The following is a 19,973-nucleotide window of genomic DNA, read 5'->3' as shown; positions in this document are numbered from 1 at the left end:
TTGTTGCTTGACAAATTATCACAAACTTAGTGGCTTAGAACAACACCCATTTATTAGTTCATAGTTCTACAGGTTAGAAGTCCAGGCAGGCTCAACTGGATTCTCTTCTCATAGTGTCAAAATCAAGGTACTGGCCACATTGGGTTCTTATATGGAGGCTTTAGGGAGAATCTACATCAAAACTCATTCAGGTTGTTAAAATTTTCATTTCTTAGCAGTTTTAACACTGAATTCTCATTTTCTTTGCTGGTTGTCAGTGGGGACCCACTTTCAGCTTCTAGAGGTGAGCTATATTCCTTGGTATATGGATCCTTCCATCTCAAGCAAGCAATGGTGCATTATATCCTATCCACACTTCCAATTTCTCTGACTTCTACCACTAGAGGAAATTTTCCATATGGTATATTATTTTTCCATCTTTGTACATTCATCCTATTTGTGGCTTTGGGTCTAGAGTGTGTCTCTGGTAGACAGCATGTATTTAGATCATGCTTGTCACCCATTCTGCTGATTGCTGTTTTATTTATTTTATTTTATTTTTTATTATGTTATGTTAGTCACCATAGAGTACATGATTAGTTTGGGGAAATTTTTTTGTTTTTTAAATTTTACTTTATTTTATTATGTTATGTTAGTCACCAGACAGTACATCATTTGTTTTTGATGTAGTGTTCCATGATTCATTCTTTTCATATAAACCCAGTGCTCCATGCAGTACATGCCCTCCTTAATACCCATCACGGGGCTAACACATCCCTCCACCCCCTTCCCCTCTAAAACCCTCAGATTGTTTCTCAGAGTACATAGTCTCCCATGGTTCATCTCTCCCTCTGATGTCCCCCCCTTCATTTTTCCCTTCCTTCTCCTAATGTCCTCCATGCTATTCCTTATGTTCCACAAATAAGTGAAACCATATGATAATTAACTTTCTCTGCTTGACTTATTTCACTTAGCATAATCTCCTCCAGTTCCCTCCATGTTGATGTAAAAGTTGGGTATTCATCCTTTCTGATGGCTAAGTAATATTCCATTGTATATTTGGACCACATCTTCTTTATCCATTCATCTGTTGGAGGGCATCTTGGCTCTTTCCACAGTTTGGCTATTGCAGACATTGCTGCTATGAACATTGGGGTGCATATGGCCCTTCTTTTCACTACATCTGTGTCTTTGGGGTAAATACCCAGGAGTGCAATGTCTGGGTCATAAGGTAGCTCTATTTTTAAATTTTTGAGGAACCTCCACACTATTTTCCAAAGTGTCTGTACCAACTTGCATTCCCACCAACAGTGTAAGAGGGTCCCCTTTTCTCCACAACCTCTCCAACATTTGTTGTTTCTTGTCTTGTCCATTTTTGCCATTCTAACTGGTATAAGGTGGTATCTCAATGTGGTTTTGATTTGAATTTCCCTGATGGCTAATGATGATGATCATTTTTTCATGTGTCTGTTAGCCATTTGTATGTCTTCTTTAGAAAAGTGTCTGTTCATGTCTTCTGCCCATTCTTTGACTTGATTACTTGTTTCTTGGGTGTTGAGTTTGAGAAGTTCTTTATAGATCTTGTATACCAGCACTTTATCTGTAGTGTCCTTTGCAAAAATCTTCTCCCATTCTGTGGGTTGCCTCTTTATTCTGTTGACTGTTTCCTTTGGTGTGCAGAAGTTTTTACTTGATGAAGTCCCAAAAGTTCATTTTTGCTTTTGTTTCCCTAGACTTTGGAAATGTATCTTGAAAGAAGTTTCTGTGGCCAATGCCAAGAGGTTACTGCCTATGTTGTCCTCTAGGATTTTGATGGATTCCTGTCTCACATTGAGGTCTTTCATCCATTTTGAGTTTATCTTTGTGTATGGTGTAAGAGAATGGTCGAGTTTCATTCTTCTGCATGTGGCTATCCAATTTTCCCAGCCCCATTTATTGAAGAGGCTGCCTTTTTTTCATTGCATATTTGTTCCTGCTTTGTCGAAGATTGTTTGACCATAGAGTTGAGGTCCATATCTGGGCTTTCCATTCTGTTCCATTGGTCTTTATGTCTGTTTTTGTGCCAGTACCATGCTATCTTGGTGATCACTGCTTTGTAATATAGGTTGAAATCAGGCAACATGATGGCCCCAGCTTTGTTTTTCTTTTTCAACATTTCCTTGGCGATTCAGGGTCTTTTCTGATTCCACACAAATTGTAGGATTGTTTGTTCCAGCCCTTTGAATAATGCCATTGGTATTTTGGTCAGGATGGCATTGAAGGTATAGATTGCTCTGGGTAGCATAGACATTTTAACAATGTTTGTTCTTCTGATCCATGAGTATAGAATGTTTTTCCATCTTTTTGTGTCTTCTTCAATTTCTTTCAGGAGTGCTCTGTAGTTCCTAGAGGATATATCTTTTACCACTTTGGTTAGGTTTATTCCGAGGTATCTTATGGTTTTTGGTGCTATTGTAAACGGAATCGTTTCTCTAATTTCTCTTTCTACATTGCATTGTTAGTGCATAAGAAAGCAACTGATTTCTGTGCATTGATTTTGTATCCTGCCATATTACTGAATTGCTATATGAGTTCTAGTAATTTGGTGGTGGAGTCTTTTGGATTTTCCACATAAAATATCATGTAATCTGTGAAGAGAGAGAATTTGACTTTTTCTTTGCCAATTTGAATAATTTTATTTCCTTTTGTTGTCTGATTGCTGTTGCTAGGATTTCTAGTACTATGTTGGACTATAGTGCCGAGAGTGGGCATCCTTGTCATGTTCCTGATCTTAAGGGAAAGGCTCTGAGCATTTCCCCATTGAGGATGATATTCGCTGTGGGTTTTTCATAGATGGATTTTATGAACTTGAGGAATGTTCCCTCTATCCCTATACTCTGAAGAGTTTTAATCAGGAAAGGGTGCTGTATTTTGTCAAATGCTTTTTCATCAGTTGAGAGAACCATATATTTCTTCTCTCTCCTCTTATTAATGTGTTCTATCACAATGATTGATTTGCAAATGTTGAATCACCTTTGCATCCTGGGGATAAATCCCACTTGGTCGTGGTGGATGATCCTTTTAAAGTATTGTTGGATGCTATTAGTTAGGATTTTCTTTTTTTTTTCTTTTTTTGGAGGAATCATTAACTTTATTTGTCACTCTTTATGGACATTGGTCCACTTCCACATGAAAAGTAGGGAGCATCTACTTCTACTTAATATTTTAGAGAAAGACATTGTACTACAAACCATTAATAGTAACTTACATATGGAGGAAAGTTACTAAAATAAAGATTTTATAGTCAAGCCCCAAGATGTCCCCCCAAAATTGGTTTTTGGGTGTATAATTACAGATATCTATAACTCCACAAAGCTAGTTTCTTTTTACAACAATGTAGTATTTTTAATATCCACCTTGTGGTCTGGATCACCAAACTTTCAGAAGAGGTTAAAAAACAGCCACCCTCTGTCAATCAGATGCAGTTTTCAATCTCAGTCATTATGTAAGTACTCCCACAGTTTAGGGCTACTTGAAGTTAAATACCTTCTTTTTCAGAGATATTTACATCAAATTAAGACATTTACAAATGGTTCATGGTATAGAACAGCCCAAGTGTCATTTTCACCTGTCCTGTGTAAGGAAGTTAAGCACTCCTAAGTTTGCCTAATAAATTCAGTGCATTTTTCCCAATATAAATAACACAAGTTATTCTAAATGTTTTACATTTATTTCACTGCACATTTCCAAGTGTTAAATGGAATGAAATTATATTAAATGGTTATATCATATTTGAGCATATTATGGAATCTATAGCACACAAATCAATTCACATCAATACTATAATTCATTCTAAAAGAACATCATAGGCACATGGAGAACAAAATTTGCTTTTTTCTTTTTTATAAATTTAAAGTATACCATCTACTTTTAAACACTAAAAAATTTAACAAAACAGCCAATTTCCAAACCCCTTTTCTAAGTTTGGCATGAGGAGAGTTCAATCCATTTGAATCTTCTGTTTTGTCATCCTATAAATAATGCTGTCATATCCAGGATCCATGTTCCAGATATTGTAAGAGGTGATAATCACAGCCAAGGCCAAGTTGATCATTATCCAAAGTACCATGTTGAAAACCACTGCATACTAAAGGTTATATTTATATGCGAGGTTATAGGGGCTTGATGGGTTCTTCACTTGTTTTGCCTCAAGAATAGTCCTTGTCTTCCTGACGAGAGATGTGTCAAATGATCGGACAGTCACTAACTCCACCACTGCATTCCCACCATAAAGGTTGTACATGTAATCTGCGAACTTTTGCAGAGCATCAACAAGGATCTTGGACGCATCTCTGAATTGTTTAGAATCTTCCCCATAATGTTTCCCAATTTCATCCAAAACTGCCAGCTCCAGCAAATATAAATCAGGAGAATGATCCTTGGCTAGATGCTTATGTTGAGACAACAAACTTGAAATATCATGTAGCACTTGCAATTCAGAAAGATAGAGCAGATCAACTTCATTGTTCCTACTCAGAGAATTAAGGGGAAGTGAATTGAGAACAGAGTTTTCCTGGAACAGGCAATTGCAGAGCTGTCCTAATATTATGGAGAGATCTTCAAAAACTGAGTTCACCTTCCCCACCATATACATTCTCTCCTCACTGGGAGCCAACTGAAAAATCACAGGACTTTCTTCAGAAAATAAGGAGTGAATGGAATTTGAATGCTGTCAAGACTAAAAGGAACTGCATTCTCAAAAGGGTAAAAAATTACACTGCCTGGGGGTAGAGCGAGTTTGTCTACTCCCTTCACCAGCACCATAATGTTAGCCCTAGGACGATCGAACAGGTTACCCACCACAAGTCCTGGCCAAGAAAGGTCTTCTTTAACAGAGAAGCCCATGGACAATGCAGCAATGTCTGGGATTTGCTCAAATGGTAAAGACCAATTTCCATCTCGGAAAACAACAGACCCTGGTGATCTTAATATACTAAACTCGTTCACCAAAACACCCGCCACCAACAAGGACAGGAGCACCACGAGTGCTGCCGTGGTCCCACGGTGGCCGCAATAGCAAAGGGCAGCATGGACCCGGACGACAGAACCTGAGCGACCACCACAGCGGTAGGGGGTGACATGCTCTGGCTTGTCCTGACCTAGCTAGAATTTTCTTGAGGATTTTGGAATCCATATTCATCAGGGATATTGCCCTGAAGTTTTCCTTTTTGATGGGATCTTTTCCTGGTTTGGGGATTAAGGTAATGTTGGCTTCATAGAATGAGTCTGGAAGCTTTCCTTCTGTTTCTATTTTTTGAAACAGCTTCAGGAGAATAGGTATTATTTCTTCTTTGAATGTTTGGAAGAATTCCCCAAGGAATCCATTAGACCCTGGACTCTTGTTTCTGGGGAGATTTTTGATCACTGCTTTAGTCTCATTACTGGTTATTGGCCTATTCATATGGTCAATTTCTTCCTGTTTCACTGTTGGGACATTATTGGTTTCCTGGAAGACATCCATTTCTTCCAGGTTGCTCAATTTATTTTCATAAAGTTGTAGATAATAATTTCTAATAATTGTTTCTATTTCCTTGGTGTTAGTCGTGATCTCTCCCCTTTGATTCATAATTTTATTAATTTGGGCCTTTTCTCTTTTCTTTTGGATAAGTCTGGCCAGTGGTTTATTGATCTTACTAACTATTTCAAAGAACCAGCTTCTAGTTTCATTGATCTGCTCTACTGTGTTTCTGGTTTCCAATTAATTGATCTCTGCTCTAATCTTAATTATTTTTCTTCTAATGCATGGATTAGGCATCATTTGTTGCTTTTTCTCCAGTTCTTTAAGGTGTAAAGTTAGTTGGTGAATGTGGGATTTTTCTATTTTTTTCAGTGAGGCTTGGATGGCTATATATTTCCTACATAGGACTGCCTTTGCAGTATCCCATAGGTTTTGGACCAATGTGTTTTCATTCTCATTGGTTTCAGTGAATTGTTTAAATTCTTCTTTGATTTCCTGGTTGACCCAAACATTCTTCAGCAGAGTGGTCTTTAGCTCCCAAGTGTTTGAATTTCTGCCAAATTTTTCTTGTGATTGAGTTCAGTCTTATTTGTTTGTTTGTTTGTTTATTTATTTATTTATTTTATTATGTTTGTTAGTCACCATACAATACATCATTAGTTTTTGATGTGGTGATCCAATAACCATTGTTTTCGTATAACACCCAGTGCTCCATGCAGTACGTGACCTCCTTAATACCCATCACCAGCCTAACCAATCCCCCCTCCCCCTCCCCTCTAAAACCCTGTTTGTCTCTCAGAGTCCATAGTCTCTCATGGTTCATCTCTCCTTCCAATTCCCCCTCCCCTCATTTTTCCCTTCCTTCTCCTAATGTCCTCCATGCTATTCCTTATGTTCCACAAATAAGTGAAACCACACGATAATTGACGTTTTCTGCTTGACTTATTTCACTTAGCATAATCTCCTCCAGTCCCTTCCATGTTGATGCAAAAGTTGGGTATTGATTCTTTCTGATGGCTGAGTCATATTCCATTGTATATATGGACCACATCTCCTTTATCCATTCCTCTGTTGAAGGGCATCTCATTGCTTTCCACAGCTTGGCTATTGCAGACATTGCTACTATGAACATTGGGGTGCATATGGCCCTTCTTTGCACTACATCTGTGTCTTTGGGGTAAACACCCAGGAGTGCAATGTCTGGGTCATAGGGTAGCTCTATTTTTAAATTTTTGAGGAACCTCCACACCTTTTTCCAAAGTGGCTGTACCAACTTGCATTCCCACCAACAGTGTAAGAGGGTTTCCCTTTCTCTACAACCTCTCCAACATTTGTTGTTTCTTGTCTTGTCCATTTTTGCCATTCTAACTGGTATAAGGTGGTATCTCAATGTGGTTTTGATTGGAATTTCCCTGATGGCTAACGATGATGAACATTTTTTCACGTGTCTGTTAGCCATTTCTATATCTTCTTCAGAGAAGTGTCTTTTCATATCTTCTGCCCACTTTTTGACTTGATTATTAGTTTTTTGGGTGTTGAGTTTGAGAAGTTCTTTATAGATCTTGGATACCAGCCCTTATTCTGTTGTGTCATTTGCAAATATCTTCTCCCATTTCATGGGTTGCCTCTATGTTTGTTCATTGTTTCCTTTGCTGTGCAGAAGCTTTTTATCTCAATGAACTCTGAAAAGTTCATTTTTGCTTTTGTTTCACTAGCTTTAGGAGATGTATCTTGAAAGAAGTTGCTGTGGGCGATGTCAAAGAGGTTACGGCCTATGTTCTCCTCTAGGATTTTGATGGATACCTGTCTCACATTGAGGTCTTTCATGTACTTTGAGTTTATTTTTGTGTATGGTGTTAGAGAATGGTCGAGTTTCATTCTTCTGCATGTGGCTGTCTAATTTTCCCAGCACCATTTATTGAAGAGGCTGCCTTTTTTCCATTTTATATTTGTTCCGGCTTTGTCAAAGATTATTTGACCATAGAGTTGAGGGTCCATATCTGGGTTCTCTATTCTGCTCCATTGGTCTATATGTCTGTTTTCGTGCCAGTACCATGCTGTCTTGGTGATCACAGCTTTGTAATATAGCTTGAAATCAGTCAACGTGATGCCCCCAGCTTTGTTTTTCTTTTTCAACATTTCCTTGGCTATTCAAAGTCATTTCTGATTCCTTAAAATTTTAGGATTGTTTGTTCCAGCACTTTGAAAAATGTCATTGGAATTTTGATGGGGACGGCATTGAAGGTATAGATTGCTCTGGGTAGCATAGACATTCTATCTATGTTTATTCTTCTGATCCATGTGCATGGAATGTTTTTCCAGCTTTTTGTGTCTTCTTCAATTTCTTTCATGAGTGTTCTGTAGTTCCTACAGGATAGATCCTTTACCTCTTCATTTAGGTTTATTCCGAGTTATCTTACGGTTTTTGGTGTATTGTAAATGGAACCTTTTCTCTAATTTCTCTTTCTATAGTTGCATTGGTAGTGTATAAGAAAGCAACTGATTTCTGTGCATTGATTTTGTATCTTGCCACCTTACTGAATTGTTGTACGAGTTCTAGTAATTTGGGGGTGGAGTCTTTTGGGTTTTCCACATAAAGTATCATGCCATCTGCGAAAAGAGAGTGTTTGACTTCTTCTTTGCGAATTTGAATACCTTTTATTTCTTTTTGTTGTCTGATTGCTGTTGCTAGGATTTCTAATACTATGTTGAACAATAGTGGCAAGAGTGCACATCCTTGACGTGTTCCTGATCTTAAGGGAAACGCTCTCATCTTTTCCCCATTGAGTATGATATTCATTGTGGGTTTTTCATAGATGGATTTTATGAACTTGAGGAATGTTACCTCTATCCGAATACTCTGAAGAGTTTAATCAGCAAAGGATGTTGTATCTTGTCAAATGTTTTTCCTGCATCAACTGAGAGGACCATATGTTTTTTCTCTCTCCTCTTATTAATGTGTTTTATCACATTGATTGATTGGTAAATGTTGAACCACCCTTGCATCCCAGGGATAAATCCTACTTGGTCGTGGTGGATGATCCTTTTAATGTATTCTTGGATCCAATTAGTTAGGGTTTTGTTGAGGATTTTGGAATTCATATTCATCAGGGATATAGGTCTGAAATTCTCCTTTTTGATGGCATGTTTGCCTAGTTTGGGGATTAAGGTAATGCTGGCCTCATAGAATGAGTTTGGAAGTTTTCCTTCTGCTTCTATTTTCTGAACCAGCTTCAGGAGAATAGCTATTATTTCTTCCTTGAATGTTTGGTAGAATTCCTCAGGGAATCCATCAGGCCCTGGACTCTTGTTTTTTGGGAGGTTTTTGATCACTGCTTCAATCTCATTACTGGTTATTGGTTTATTCAGGTTGTCAATTTCTTCCTGTTTCACTCTTGGCAGCTTATAGGTTTCCAGGAAGGCCTCCATTTCATCCAGATTGCTCAGTTTATTGGCATATAGTTGTTGACAATAATTTCTAATAATTGTTTCTATTTCCTTGGTGTTAGTCGTGATCTCTCCCCTTTCATTCATAATTTTATTAATTTGGGTCCTTTCTCTTTTCTTTTGGCTAAGTATGGCCAGTGGTTTATCGATCTTATTAATTCTTTCAGGGAACCAGCTTTTAGTTTCGTTAATCTGATCTACTGTGTTTCTGGTTTCTAATTCATTGATCTCTGCTCTAATTTTAATTATTTCTCTTCTAGTGCGTGGCTTCGGCATCATTTGTTGCTTTTTCTGTAGTTCTTTAAGGTGTAGATTTAGTTGGTGTATTTGGGATCTTTTTATTTTTTTAAGTGAGGCTTTGATGTCTATGTATTTCCCCCTTAGGACTGCCTTTGCTGTATCCCATAGATTTTGGACCGATGTGTTTTTGTTCTCATTGATTTCCATGAATTGTTTAAGTTCTTCTTTGATTTCCTGGTTGACCCAAACATTCTTGAGCAGAGTGGTCCTTAGCTTCCAAGTTTTTTAATTTCTGCCAAAATTTTTCTTGTGATTGAGTTCCAGTTTTAAAACATTGTGGTCTGAGGGCGCCTGGGTGGCTCAGTCGTTAAGCGTCTGCTTTCGGCTCAGGTCATGATCCCAGGGTCCTGGGATTGAGTCCCACATCGGGCTCCCTGCTCAGCGGGAAGCCTGCTTCTCCCTGTCCCACTCCCCCTGCTTGTGTTCCTCCTCTCACTGTCTCTCTCTGTCAAATAAATAAATAAAATCTTAAAAAAAATTGTGGTCTGAGAATATGTAGGGAATAATCTCCGTCATTCCCCAGAGGAGGGAAGTTCTCAGCTACGATTTGCTCAAATACATCTTCTAGTCCTCTCTCTCCACTCCCTCCGGGATTCCAATTATTCTGACATTGGAATGCTTCATGGTGTCACTTATTTCTCTGATTCTATTTTCATGGATTCTGAGTTGTTTTTCCTTGGCCTCCTCTTTTCCCTTTTTGTTTATTATATTGTCTTCCAGGTCATTTATTCATTCTTCTGCCTCATTTACCCTAGCTGTTAGATTAGATTAATTTGGATCTCATTGATAGCATTTTTTTAAGTTCTGCCAATTCAGCTTTCATTTCTGCCCTTAGAGACTCTATGTTGCTATTAATTGATTTCTCCATTCTAGCCATTGTCTTCACAATTGCTAGCCTGAATTCCATCTCCAACATCTTGGTTATATCTGCATCCACTTGTAAATCTGCAGCATAAAGCATGATCTCTGAGTCTTTTCTAAATTGGGTGTTCCTCCTCCTCCAGGTCATTCTGTTGATGGGTGTTTGAAGGAATGTATAGAGTCCAAATTAATGACCAGAACCCAAGCATGATGCACCTGTTTTCTGGGGACCTTAGGGTTGCTGGCCTCTTGTTTTTCCAGCCTGTCTTCTGCGGGACAGGCCTGCTGTGCTGTTACTCCGGCAACCCATTTTGGGCGGAGTTGCCCTGCCCCCCTGTGGTGGGGGATGGGCTCAGTGGGAATCAGTTTATGGGGCCTTTGTTCTCTGGCGGCTTTCCCTGGTGGCTTTCGGTGTCTCTTCCAGGAGTCAGAGGAGAAGAGACTATTTCTAACCCTCTGCTTCAGAGCAGAGAGACCACAGTCTGTTCTTCAGTGAGCTCTCCAGGCCACATCATCTGCGTTTCTGTCCATGCTGTTATAAACTGCAACGTCCTGGGTTGTGCACCTCTCTGCAGCGCCACCAGTCCTGCCTCCAGGTCAGAGCACATCTCTGCCCTTTGTGCTTCTAAAACTGCCAGCTGCTCCCAGTTAGCACGCGTGCGACCCTGCCACTCCAGGTTTCCCGCCAGGGGCTGCCCTAAAGTCCTTTCCCCATTGCTACTAGTCTGTGAGTCTCTGTCCCATCCCCAGCGTGTGAGGCTGTCGCTCACCGGTGGTGTAGGATCCCCACGGCCAGGCTCCCTCCTGCTCCCGCTTATCCCCAATATCTGCCTGTGGAATCAGGGCTCCCCGCTTCGTACCTCAAAACCAACCCCCTGCGATATTGTTTGTAGAGATCCAGATCTTCTTACATCTCAGGCTGGTTTCGTGGGTGCTCAGAGTGGTCTGGTAGATATCTAGCTCAATTCTGGGAACCAGTTGAAATAGGGTCCCCTACTCCTCTGCCATCTTTCCTCAGTCCCTGAGGTCCAATTTTAAAGCATTGTGGTCTGAGAATATGCAGGGAATAATCTCAGCTTTTTGGTATTGGTTGAGACCTGATCTGTGACCCAGTATGTGGTCTATTCTGGAGGACGTTCCATGTGCGCTCAAGAAGAATGAGTATTCTGTTGTTTTAGGGTGGAAGGTTCTGTATATATCTATGAAGTCCATCTGGTCCAGTGTATCATTCAAAGCTCTTGTTTCTTTGTTGATTTTCTGCTTAGATGATCTGTCTATTGCTGAGTGTGGAGTATTGAGGTCTCCTACAATTAACGTATTGTTATCAATAGGACTCTTTATTTTGGTTAACAGTTGGCTTATGTAGATGGCTGCTCCCATGTTGGGGGCATAGACATTTACAATTGTTAGATCTTCTTGTTCGATAGACCCTTTAAGAATGATATAGTGTCCTTCTGTGTCTCTAACTACAGACTTTAGCTTAAAATCTAATTTGTCTGATATAAGAATTGCTACCCCAGCTTTCTTTTGAGGTCCATTGGTATTGAAGATGGATCTCCATCCCTTCACTTTCAGTCTGGATGTATCTTTAGGTTCAAAATGAGTCTCTTGTAGACAGCATATGGATGGGTCCTGCTTTTTTATCCAATCTACAACCCTGTTCCTTTTCGTGGGAGCATTTAGGCCCCTCACATTGAGAGTGTTTACTGAATGATATGAATTTATTGTCATCATACTGCCTGTGAAGACCTTGTTTTTATAGATTGTCCTTGTAAATTTCTGTTCTCCTTCACTCTTGGGGTCTTTCTCCTTTTATAGAACCCCCCTTAATATTTGTCACAGGGCCTGCTTAGTGGTCACATATTCTTTCAGTTTCTGCTGGTCTTAGAATCTCTGTATCTCTCCATTCTTTCTAAATGATAGCCTTGCTGGATAAAGTATTCTTGGTTGCATGTTCTTCTCGTTTAGTATCCTGAATATGTCTTGCCAGGCCTTTCTGGCTTGCCAGGTCTCTGTGGATAGGTCTGACGTTATTCTGATGTTCCTCCCTCTATACCTAAGGAGTCTTTTCCCCCTAACTGCCCTTAAGTTGGTTTCCTTGGTTCTAAGATTTGCGAATTTTGCTATTACACGTTGGGGTGTTTGCCTGTTTTCTTTGCTCTTGGAAGGGGTCCTCTCTGCCTCTAGGACACGTTTCACTCCCCAGATTAAGGAAGTTCTCAGCTACAATTTGCTCAAATATATCTTCTAGTCCTCTCTCTCTCTCTCCACCTACTCAGGGGTTCCTATAATTCTGTCATTGGAACATTTCATATTGTCACTTTTTTCTCTGATTCTATTTTCATGGATTTTGAGTTGTTTTTCCCTGGCCTCCTCTTTTTTCTTCTTTTCTATCAATTCGTCTTCTAGATCACTAATTCGTTCTTCTGTCTCCCTTACCCTAGCTGTTAGATTATCTAGATTAGTTTGGTTCTCATTGATAGCATTTTTAAGTTCTGCCAGTTCAGCTTTCATTCCTGCCATTATAGATTATATGTTGCCATTACTTGATTTCTCTATTCTAGCTGTTGTCTTCACAATTACTACCCTGAATTCCATTTTTGACATCTTGGTTATATCTGTATCAGTTTGTCATTCTGTGGCAGAAATCACAGTCTCTGAGTGTTTCCTATTTTGGGTGTTCCTCCTCTTAGTCATTCTATTGAGGGGTGGTTGAAGGAATGTACAGAGTCGAAATTATTGACCACAACCCAAGCAGGATGCACCTGTTTTATAGGGACCTTAGGGTTTTTGGCATCTTGTTCTCCTAGTCTGTCTTCTGGGGGAGTGGCCTGCTGCGCTGTTACTCAGGCAACCCTGTGGGGGGATCGGCTCAGTGAAAACCAGTTTTTTTGGGCTTTTGTTCTCTGGCAGCATTCCCTGGTGGCTTTCCTTCTCTCTTCTGAGAGTCAGAGCAGAAGAGATCATTTCCAACCCTCTGCCTCAGAGCCAAGAGATCATAGTCTGTTCTTCATTGAGCCCTTCAGGCCACACTATCTCCATTTCTGTCTGTGCTGCTATAAACTACAGTGTCCTGGGTTGTGTGTCCCTCAGCAGTGCTCCCAGTCCTCACCTTCAGGTCAGGGCACTTCTCTGCCCTTTGTCCTTCGAAAACCTCCAGTCGTCCCCAGTTCACACGTGTGGTCCCGCCACTCCAGGTTTCAGTTTGGGGGTCTGTCCTAAAGTCCTTCCAGTCTGCGAGTCTTTGCCTATTCCCCAGCATGGGAGGCTTTTGTGCTCCTGTGTTATTTCACCTTCCTGGCATCAGCGCTTATGGTAGCTCCCTCCCCCTTCTGTTTGTCTTTGGATATGTGCCTGAGGCATCAAGGGTCCCTGCTTCATACCTCAAAACCAACCACATGGGATATTTTGTTGTAGAGATCCAAATCTATCTTCTTACATCTCAGGCTGATTTCATGGGTGTTCAGAGTGGTCTGGTAGATATCCATCTCAATTCCCTGGACCGGTTTGAATAGGGTCCCCTACTCCTCCACCATCTTTTGCTCAGATGTGTCCCTTGATTAAATCTAAGACTTGCAGTGTGGTTTCATCAAAGATGATAGCCCTAAAAATAAGTTGATTCTGAAAATATTAACTTACAAGAAAAGTAGAATGCTACAGCTTGTATTATAGGTATTAATATGCATTTTTTTTTATTTTTCCACCCTTTTTTCATGTTGAGCTCCTTGAAGGTGAGGACCATATTGGATTCATATTTTTATTCTGTACAAAGTTTTTGCACAATGCCTTACACATAAGTACATTCAATAAATGTTTTATTAAAAAATCTTAAACTGGAAAATATATGTCTAGAAAAACATGAAACAGAAAGAATCTTTTTGATTTTTTAATTCACTTGAAAATGTAATCCAAAATATTTGGAACTATTTTAACATCAATCATCATCTAATCTACTGTTTTCTTCTCTCCCTTTCACCTCTGTTTTCATTTTAAACTACAATGTTTTATCTTGCAAACTGTACATATGCAATGAGAATAAGGAAAATTTAGTGTAGCTGACGCTAAAAGAAGCAAAGAGGGCATGTGTGAAGTAAATCTAAGGTTAGTAGATTCTTACCCAATTCAACACATCTTTCAAAGCTGCTTAAAAGGAAAATCCATCCCTAGCTATTTATTCATTTGTACAGTAACAATTGCTTTGATAGAGGGAAAACTTTTATAAATCATTCTAAGCTAAAAGTAGAAGGTAGACCAATTGGCTTCTGGACCAGAGAATAAAGCATAAACTTTTAAAAGTATTTCACAAATTATTTAGTTTAACCTCAACCTTGAATGATTCGTGTAACATAGGTCATTCTGGATATAAGTGATATACAACTACCAGTTAACAAGTATTTACTAAGCCCTAATAAGCATCAAGTTTGATGTTAGGTGCTGAGGTTGTAATGTTGAGATAAACAGACGTAGTCTCTGCCATCATGGTGCTTACATTTTAACAGTCATAACTAGTATAATGATCAACTTTGGTTATAATGATCAATAAAATACTGACCTTAATATAGTATAGTTAGTATAGAATCAGAAATAAATAACAGTTACTTCAGTCACAATGTTTACTACAAAAATCCCGAGAGATATGACTCAACTGAAAACCATATTTAGAATAATTGTTCTAATTGTAATAGTAATAATAGCTGATATTTAATGATTACCTACCACTTGCCACAAAGTGCTCTATGCCAATGACAAGCATTAATTTATTTAATCCTCATAATAACCCTGGAAGGCATGTACTATCATTATCTTCACTTTACAAATGAGGAAACTGAGGTTTATAGAGGTTAATAAGTTATCCAGAGTCATTCAAGTGTAAAGCAACAGATCTATTTAAGTAGACTAGCTCCAGGGTCAATGCCTTCATTTTGCAGCTCATCACTAATGGAGGATTTGGGACACAGTTACATAGATGACAATTTGAAGGTTATTTTCCAAACGCATTCAAACAGCATTTAAAAATATTTTAATTTAATAGAAACCAAATTCAAGTTCATGTCTGTTTGTGTGTATGAAGGATCAAAAAAAAAACATGACTTTAATAAATTCACTTTTTATTATTGAGATTTGTATAAAGTTTATTACAAATAGCATTGCTCATTCATATTACTTCCCTGGTTAAAAAAAATCTCAGAATATTACAATGATTCCATCATTAGTTGTGTATCTAAATATATATTTCTAACTCATTCCATAGACCTGTGTGTTGAATGTACTATATACCAGAGGCTGGAGATATAAAAGATTTAGAGTCTAGGGGGAGGAACAAAAGGAAACAGGTAACTAAAATGCATTTCAGTGAATGCTAAATAAAGCCCTGTAGCTGTTCTGTTGGAGGAAAATTGCTTTGTGATTATTATTTTTCTTTAATACATTTTTAAAATTTAGAACAGTTTTAAATTTACAGAATCGTTGCAAAGATTGTACAGAGACTTTATATATATATATATATACATATATATATATATGTATATATATATATATACTCAGTATCCTGTTAATAATATCACACATTAATATAGTACATTTTTCACACTTAAGGAACCAATATTGATACATTATTATTACCTAAACTTTTTAGGTGGCCTAGAAAGTCTTTAGAATGGAATTTTGACCTGAACTTTAAAATATTAGTGGGATTTTGTGAGATTCCAAAAGGTACTCCATACACAGGGGAAAACACATTCAAAGTCATAGAGGTGTAAAAGAACATGGTATCCTTAGAAAAGCAATAATTCTATGTAGCTGCTTGAGGAAGTCATTAGGGTCAGAATGACTGGAAAGATAAATTGAAGTTGATTTTTGTGAAAAGCTTTTTACTTTAGCTTTCCTCTGGAATCTTGGAATCTAAATATAAATCAATAACAATTGAAAATTATTAGAAGTGAATATATAAAATTTTAAAGTTAGCTAATGAACAGCTTTAAAAAGAAAACATTTTCACAGTGAAATTTCTCTTCTTATAACTGAGGCCCAGTATTATCACTTTCTAGTAACATATGAAAAGTGCAAGTAAAATAGCATAAAGACTGAGACTTTATAACTGCTAAAACAGTACAGAAGAAAACTCTTCCAAGATGGCAGCTTTGTGACAGTTATTATTTAGAGTGGTTATTAATCATGGGACTTCTCATTAGAGGTAGTGATAGTCTAACTCTCTTGATACATACACATATTTATAAGAGACATACTTGATAAAACCTGATAAGTCATTTCTATCACTATTCATTTAAAGCCTTTTATTAGTCTACTAGGGCTGCTATAACATAATATCATAAGCTGAGTGGATTAATCAACAGATATTTATTTATTTATTTTAATTTAAATTCAATTTGGCTAATATATAGTGTATTTCTAGTTTCAGGTATAGAATTTAGTGATTCATCAGTTGCATATAACACCCAGTGCTCATTACATCAAGTGCCCTCTTTAATGCCCATCACCCAACTACCCCATCCCCCCACCCACCTCCCCTCCAGCAACCTTCGGTTTGTTTCCTGTAGTTAAGAGTCTCTTATGGTTTGCCTCCTCTTTTTTTTTCTCATTTTATTTTTCCTTCCCTTCCCCTATGTTCATCTGTTTTGTTTCTTAAATTCCACATATGAATGAAATCATATGGTATTTGTCTTTGTCTTGACTCAACAGACATTTATTTCTCACAGTTATGGAGGCCAAAATTCCAATAGCAAGGTGCTTACTTTGTGAGAGGTTCTTGTTCCTGGCTTGTATACAGCTGTCTTACTGTGTCCTCACATGGCAAAGAGAAAACAATCTCTCTCTCTTCCTCTTCTTATTAAGCTACTAATCTTACCATGAAGGCTCTGCCTTCATGACCTCATCTAACAATAACTACTTCCCAAAGGTCCCATTTTTAAGGTCAACATATGTATTTCAGGGAGGACAACTCAGTCCATAGTAGGTCTTTATTATATATTTTAACATATAACATTTGTGTAAAAATTAAGTTTTACTGACTCCCTTAGTTAAGGTTTATTTAAAATATCTTCACTTAAAACATTCCAAAACATTCTGGTCAACTTGGTTTCAGATAAAACATAATATGGTTTCACAAATAAACAGAAGATAATCTCAACTTTCACCATAGGCTAAGTAAAATTATATTCTAACAAAAGGGTAGCAGCTGTCCAAATACTGCTTGTAAACATTTTTAAATGCTACTTTTTTACCAAGATCTCTGTAAAAAAAAAGTATTTGTCAATCTTTCAAAAAATCTTTCATAGTGGATCTGAAAACTGACTTATTTAGAAATTCATTTCATACAGGTGCATATTCTTTGTAATTACATTAACAGATATTATTTAAAAAGTTAGTGAGTATAGGTGTTATAATATCTCATGAGGGTGCATTACAGTTCTACTTGTTGATGGTTGCCAAAGAAGGAAAACTGGAAGGGGCATAGTTTTTGTTGTTTGTTGTTGTTGTTGTTTTTAAGTCACTGTGAGAATATCATCATTCAAAAATCAAGCAACCTAATGGTATCTGCCTCTTATTGATATCCATTTTAAGGAACATCATAAATGTACTTTATGCATTACTATTTTACAGAAGAAATTCTAATTGGAAAAGACAACTCTATACCACCACAGTGATTTTCCATAACTCATGTGTTTCTTATGCTGTGCAACTTACAAATATTCTCCTTTTTGAACAGGATTAAAGTCATATCTCATGGGTGATTAGATAGCCTCATTTATACCCCAAGGTTCAAGGAAATGAATAGGAACAATTTTCCCTTTAATAGACAGTTGTGGATAAGCAAACAAATACATGAATTTACTTTAAAAGTTCAGCTGTAATCAACCCGTGTGACTGTGGCAATGTCTTAAACATATACACAGTGATAAACCTGATAAAGACTACCTATTATTTCTTATTATAATATTTTCCTCTGGACTACAATATTACAGGTTTGGAATTTTCAAAGAAAAATAGAGATTTCATAGATTTTTAAAAAAAAATTATGCTAAAAATAGCAAACTCTCACTCTACCCATCTAAAATCCAGAATTATTTTTAAAGGTTTTCCACTTCTCTCCTAATGTATGACATACTTTTTGAAGGGAATTGTATTTGTTTGACATATTCCATTTTCTGATTCAATCCAATACACTATAAAAATAAATATTTTTCCATTACATATTACAGTTAATGTAGTAAGCTTTGAATATATCAGAAACTTGAGTCTATTCTTCACTCATAGTTGTCCTTGCACGATTTTATTTATTATCAATAATACTATATTTGCTCTTAGGTGTAACACAGACATTCAGTCAGAGAGAGGGAAAGACAACACAAAATAGTTTAGTTTTCTTACTTTCCCAAACCAAAATCTTTGATAACAGATAGGACTTCTGGCTAGTTTTTGGAATAGCCAGGAACAAGTTTACCTTTCTGATATGTTATTTGGAATGGTATTATGTCCTTGGTGCAGTACCCAAGAGAAGGGCTTTATCCCTTTCCCATTAATATACAACACATACAGCAGGAAGAAGACAGTTCATGTACTTTTGAAATAGATTTTAAACTTTGAAAAAATATGAATCTGTCTGGATTGATGGTACATTTGTGTGTATATTATCTTTGCTTGTGTACTCAAATGGGGCATCTGTCTTTAATCTGACAGTATATCTCATGAACATACAAATTGTGCAGGTTTCAGATCGGAGCTAATCAAATTCTCTCTGACAGCCTCAGCAATCTTTCTGTTTTAGATTGGATGACATATCAGTCCTCCTGGATCAAGCCATGACTAATGGATGAGAATGTTAACATCTTTCATCATTATATATAGCCAGAGATAATTCAGAGGGGAGAGAAGATAGTTTTTGCCACATTAGGGCTTGTTTTGTTCATTCTTTGACTATTAAGAGGAGGTGGATGAATATAAAATATTACAAAGCTAATATTTATTTTAATCAGTAATGTTTTTACTAGAAATCCTTTGGTATGGGAGTTTCTTGCCAGCTCATCTATATACTATATTTATTTTTTAAATATTTATTTATTTATTTATTTGTTTGAGAGAGAGAGAGAGAGAGAGAGAGAGAGCGCACAAGTTGGGGGAGGGGCAGAGGGAGAGGGAGAGAGAAACCTAAGCAGACTGTGCTGAGCATGGAGCCCCATGCACAGCCATGAGATCACAACATGAGCTGAAACCAAGAGTCTGACATTTAACTCACTATTCCACTCAGGTGCCCCAATCATATTTCTATTTAAATGGATGTTTATAAGGACCCTTGGGTGGTGCAGTTGTTTGAACATCCAACTCGGTTTTGGCTCAGGTCATGATCTCAGGGTCTTGAGATCAAGCCCCTCATTGGGCTTTGAACTCGGCGAAGAGTATGTTAAAGTTTCTCTCTCCTTCTCCCTCTGCCCCTCTCCTCTCTCTCTCTCTCGAAAGTGAATAAGTAAATCTTTAAAAAAATTAATGTTTGTAGCTCACTGTGTCATTGTGTGCCATGCTGAGGCCTTTGGGAATATCTTTTCCAAGAAGACAATCTCTAACTGGTCAAGCATATATTCCTTTTGAAAGAGAGCCAAATAGGAAACTTCTCAGACATCCAAAAGTAATATAGAAGGTACTGTAAACCTGTAATTCATTTTAATGTTGGAATCAATGTGTTGAAAGGCAAGAATATTTGGGGATACATTCTGGGTTTTTATTTTGCTATTACATGAACAAAGTAATAGAAGCTACACGAAGATCATCCCCATGGTAGTATTGAAAATTATTCTTTTCCCCCCCTTTTCTATTTCCTTTTATGGATTATTTTCTTTCCCTATTATGTCCTAATTCTACAATGCCTTCAGGACCA

The 19,973-nt window shown here is 37.6% G+C and overlaps 1 pseudogene; it reads right to left on the bottom strand.

Moving 5' to 3' along the window:
* Positions 1 to 3,898: 3,898 nt before the first annotated feature.
* On the bottom strand, positions 3,899 to 13,346 carry LOC112809239 (renin receptor pseudogene; annotated as a pseudogene).
* Between the last annotated feature and the right edge of the window lie 6,627 nt (positions 13,347 to 19,973).

Source organism: Callorhinus ursinus, unplaced genomic scaffold (assembly GCF_003265705.2).
Source record: "Callorhinus ursinus isolate GAN/ISIS: 27379988/994484 unplaced genomic scaffold, GSC_fseal_2.0 scaffold33, whole genome shotgun sequence".
Classification (NCBI taxonomy): Eukaryota; Metazoa; Chordata; class Mammalia; order Carnivora; family Otariidae; genus Callorhinus; species Callorhinus ursinus.
This window is presented reverse-complemented; position numbering and strand designations above follow the sequence as displayed.